The 5206-nt window shown below is 44.3% G+C and overlaps 1 protein-coding gene across 1 annotated transcript in view; it reads right to left on the bottom strand.

Moving 5' to 3' along the window:
- TIPIN (TIMELESS interacting protein) overlaps nucleotides 1-102 on the bottom strand; it is a 23585-nt gene extending 23483 nt beyond the window's left edge. Inside the window, exon 1 of the mRNA XM_027773816.1 lies at nucleotides 1-102. The gene's annotated coding sequence lies outside the window, so the exon portion shown is untranslated.
- Nucleotides 103-5206: the final 5104 nt, after the last annotated feature.

The raw sequence follows: 5206 nt of genomic DNA, 5'->3' as shown, positions 1-5206 counted from the left end.
CAGCCACGACCCCGTGAACGGCGTGGCGGGCAAACCGCGCTTCTCGCGAGACCCGGGAACGCCGCCGCGAGAAGCGCTCTTAGAATTTGGCGCCAAAGTTGCGCGCAGTCTGGGCGGAGCCTACAAGACCCACCTCCCCGGTCACGCCCACCTGCCTTAATCCCCGCCTTCTGGGGTCCGGTCGGGGGGAGGGCCTCTCAACGCTTCCGGTCTCCCGAACCGCCCCAAGTTGAGCCGTCTGTCTGTGTGAGTTTTCTCGTTGCTACTCTCCAGGCACTTGACGCTTTGCGAGTGAGTCTTGGCGTTTTGAAAAACTGAATTGTGGATGGAATAAAAAGAATAGAAGATGATCAGTAGATGGCGTAGTGGTTAAGTCGCTGGACTCCTACGTGGGGAACACCAGTTCGAGTCCCGACCCGGTGACTTGAAACAGGCCGAGTGAGCACGTGCCCAAGATCCCCGGAGGAGACTGGAGAAGGGATTGCGGCATGGCCATCCCCCCTGGGGTGGGGGGTGATTTCTCACTTTCCCTCTCACCCGCTCTGACTCTCCAGCGGGAAGCTGAAAGGCAAACAAACCTCTCCCTCTAAAAAAAGAATAGAGGCAGGTAGTATTACATGCTAAACTGGTGATTCTTCAAAGCCAGTAGAATGCCGTGAACACTAGTTGCTTATTAAATAAGGAGCTGAACACAGAGGTGGTAAAGAGACCTAGGAGGAGAGCCGGCCAAGTGGTGCGGAGGTCAAGGGAGCTGGGTCTGTCATGGCCAGCAGCAATTCCTGTCCTGGACCTGCCTTGAGTAACTGCCTTGAGAGTACCCAGAACGGGGTGGACCATAAGTTTTCCAACCCGGGGTCCTTTCTCCTGGTTTCTGTTTCCCCGTGGCCAAATGCACATGCCCTCTACAAATTTTTTTAGAAGATCTTTGGGGATGGCATGTGGCATGGTGGTTAGGGCACTGAACTCCTACATGGTCAACTGTGGTTTTAGTCTGGGATGTGGTGTCTTACTTTCTAGCTTTCCCCTTCTTTCTGTCTCTGCCTCCCTGGTGAGTACACATGCCCTATAGAAAAGTGAAAATTGATAATAAATCGAGGGCGGTCAGGTGGTGTGGTGGTTGAAGTGCTAGACTCCCACCTGGTGGGATCTGGTGGCTTGCTTTCTCACTGTCCCTCTCTCTGTGTCTCTCTGGTTAAATTTAAAATAATAATAATAATAATAAATAATTATTTAAAAATTATTATAAAAGTAAATATTTTTAAATGAGACAAAATATTTTCAGTTACTTGTATGTATATTACTACAAAGTAATTTATAGTTATTTGTATATACATGTAATAAACTATATACTTACAGACTGGGAAAATGTATATATACAACTAATACTTATGGGATAGGTAAAACATATAGAGAGGGGTGGAGACTTAAATTTCTTTGAACATGTAACTATATTAACTATTCAAAAAGTTCATTTAAAATGTTATCTGAAAACGTAGCATCACTGAGATTTGACAAACCTTGGGACCAGCAGATGGCGTAGTGTTTACATGACTGGACTTCCAGGTAGTTGACTGCAGTTCAAGTCCCTGACCCAGTGGCTTAAAACTCAAGTCAGGCACGTGTACGTGCATGCTCAAAATCCCAAGAGGAGAATGGAGGAGAAGGGATTGTGTCGTTGCCATCTCTCTGGTGGGTAATTTCTTGCTTTCTGTCTCTCTGTCGACATTCTCTCTCTGACTCTCCAGCGAGTACATGTACCCTATAGCAAAATTCCCTCTAAAAAAAAAAAAAAAAAGGAAGATTTGACAAACCTAGATAATTAGGGAGTGGTGGTAGCATTCTAGTTTTCTGTAGCTTGAAATATTTTATTAAATTTTTAAAAGAATGGATCAAATGTGTGAAAAGAATTAGAAACTAAGTTTCCGGTTCAAGCTACCTAAAATTGTGTATGCAAATGTGTATATGTACTACATTTTCCTTTATTTTATGCTTTTAGTTCTTTTTATTTTTTTAAAGGATTTTTGCCTTAGAGCATGTGCGCTTGAGGAGGGAGTCAGAGAGAGGGAAAATGAGAAATCATCCCCACTCCAAGAGGGAATGGCCACACCGCAATCCATTCTCCTCCATTCTCCTCATGGGATTTTGGGCCAGGACACACACACATCCAGTGTCAGTTTCAAGCTGCCAGGTCCAGGACTCGAACTGCAGTCAGTCATGTGAAAGTTCAGCTCCTTAGCCACCACACCACCTGCTGGCCCCCTATGCTTGTATTTCCTTTTTTTATTTTTTAATAATTATTTTCTTTATCTTATTTATTTATTTATTTTAATTTGATCAGAGAGGGACAGAGAGAGAAGAGAGGGAAAGTGAGAAAGCAAGCTGCCAGGTCTAGTACTTGAACTGTGGTTGGCCATGTGGGAGTCCAGTGCCCTTAACCACCTTGCCACTGCTGGCCCCCCATGCTTTAATTTCTGTGTAAGCAAGATAATAACATTAATCCATGAACGAAACGAACAATTTGAATGAGAAGCATGTCAACTATGGTAGTCTGAATTGCTGAGACAAAGGCGCTCATTTCGTTATCCAGGTAACAGTCTATTCTCACTTTTTGTCTAATAAACTAAATGTGAAAGTACTTTGAAAAATTAAAACTTTCATACCTGTCCCCACACACACCTAAAAACAAAGCAGATACTCTGAAGGTTTGAATCTAAGTCATTACTTGCTGATGACTTTGAATTCTGTTTTCTCAGCATTTGTAATAGAACCTGCGGTGCCAGCAGGTGGTGTGGTGGTTAAGGCACTGCATTCTCACATGGCCAACAGTGGTTTGAGTCCCACACTTAGCATCTTGCTTTCTCACTTTCTTTCTCGATCTCTCTGGTGAACACGTGTGCCCTATAGCAAATTTAAAAAAAATAATAATAAGGAACAGCAGATGGTATAATGGTTATGTTGTTGGACTCCCATGTAGTTGACTGGGTTCAAGTCCCAAAGCCAGTGGCTTAAACTCACATTTGGGCACGTGTGCGTGCGTGCCCAAGATCTTGAGAGGAGAATGGAGGAGAAGGGATTGTGGCATGGCCATCCCCCCAGGGGTGATTTCTCACTTTCTCTCTCTATTTCTGGCGAGCTCATGCATGTACCCTATAGCAAAAACCTCTCCAAAAATAAATAAGTTAATAATAAGGGGCCTGCAGGTGGTGTGGTGATTAAAGGTGCTGGACTCCCACATGACCAACTGTGGTTCAACTCCCGAACCTAACAGCTTAATTTCTCAGTTTCCCTCTCTCTCTCTTTCTCTCTCTCTCTTCTTTAACTATGTCCTTTCTGGTCAAACTAAAATAAGTAAATAAATAAAGTTAAATAAAATAACTATTTAAAAATAATAATAATAAAAATAAAAAGTAAAATTATGGGGCCAGCAGGTATTATGGTGGTTAAGATGCTAGACTCCCACGTGACTGACTGTAGTTTGAGTCCTGGACCTAGTGGCTTGCTTTCTTACTTTCTCTCTCTCTCTGTTTCTGGTGAATGCATGTACTCTGTGGCAAATTAAAAAATAATAATGATAATGATAAATAAAATTAGTTTTAAAACATAGAAAATAAGTAATTCTTAAATATATAAGAATTCTACTTCACAGGATTGTGAAGAAGATTTTTGTTTGTTTGTTTTTGGAGAGGTTTTCTCTATAGGGCATGTGTGCTCACCAGACAAACAGAGAGAGACATAGAGACAGAAAGCGAGAAATCACCCCCCAGGGGGGATGGCCACGCCGCAATCCCTTCTCCTCCATTCTCCTCTCGGGATCTTGGGCACGCACGCACACGCACCCGGCGTGAGTTTTAAGCCACCCGGTCCGGGACGCAAATCGCCATCTACTATGTGGGAGTCCAGCGACATAGCCATTACGCTAACTTCTGGTCCCTGAAGAAGATTAAAACATAGTACTTGGGGGGTGGGCAGCAGGTGGCATGGTGGTTAAGGTGTTGAATGTTACATGGCCAACTCCGCAGTTCAAGTCCCAGACCTGTTGGCTTGAAAATCAGGCCAGGTGTGTGTGCATGAGTGCATGCCCAAAATCCTGAGACAGGCATGGAGGATAAGGAATTGTGGTGATCTCTCACTTTCCCTTTCTCTTTCTCTCTCTAGCAAGCACATGTGCCCTATAGCAAAACTTAAAAAAAAAAAAAAAAACAAGCTCTGAGTCTTGCCTAACACTTTACTTACGTTAGCCCAGGGCTGGCACCAACAGTAGTCTGCTGCGGACCTAGGGACTCCATCTCAGTGTCGTGGCGTCTTCTTGTCCCTGCATTGTACATGATGTGCCCAAACTGGGATTATGCCACCCGGTCAGGTCTGCAGCACCAGGAGACCTCTGGGTGGCTTTTATGCATTAGTATCAGCTCAGCTTTAAATAACAGAAAACTAAACAAAAAAGCTACTAAAATAATAAACAAGATAAAAAGTCTCCTCTAAGCTGGAGGTAGTAAATCTATGGTTGGCATAATATCCCATTGTATTATGAATCCAGTCTCCCATCTCCCTGCCTTTTTTTAATTTTTTTTTTTTTGAGAGAGATTTTTGCCATAGGGTGTGTGCATTCACTGGAGAGACAGGGACAGAAAGTGAGAAATCACCTCCCAGGGGGGATGGCCATGACACAATCCCTTCTCTATTCTCCCCTTGGGATTTCGAACACATTCACACACATGACTGTGAGTTTCAAGCGTCCAGGTCCAGTACTCGAACCATTGTTGACTATGTGGGAGTCCAACAACTTAACCACGTTGCCACCTGCTGGCCCTTCCCATCTTACTACTTTACCATGAGAGCATTTCATTCTCCCATCATCTAATTGTCCAAGTTTTCTAGAACTCCAACTACACTTCAGTCCCCCAAGGAGGAAACAGGGGAAGGGGATGGCCCCACATTTTAAGAACATTTCCCTTGGGACCAGCAGTTCGTGTAATGGCTATGTCACTGAACTCCCATGTTGTCGACCATGGTTCGAGTTCTGGACCCGGTGGTTTAAACTCACGTCGGGCGCATGTGCGTGCATGCCCAAGATCCCGAGAGGAGAATGGAGGGAAAGGGATGGCGACGTGGCCATCCCCCCTCGGGGGTGATTTCTCGCTTTCTGTCTCTCTCTCTTTCTGGTGAGGGAACACGCCCTATAGCAAAAATCTCTCAAAACAAAACA

This window comes from Tupaia chinensis, unplaced genomic scaffold (assembly GCF_000334495.1).
Source record: "Tupaia chinensis unplaced genomic scaffold, TupChi_1.0 Scaffold000377_2, whole genome shotgun sequence".
NCBI classification, from domain to species: domain Eukaryota; kingdom Metazoa; phylum Chordata; class Mammalia; order Scandentia; family Tupaiidae; genus Tupaia; species Tupaia belangeri.
Note: the sequence above shows the minus strand (reverse complement) of the source record. Positions and strands in the feature narration are given on the sequence as shown.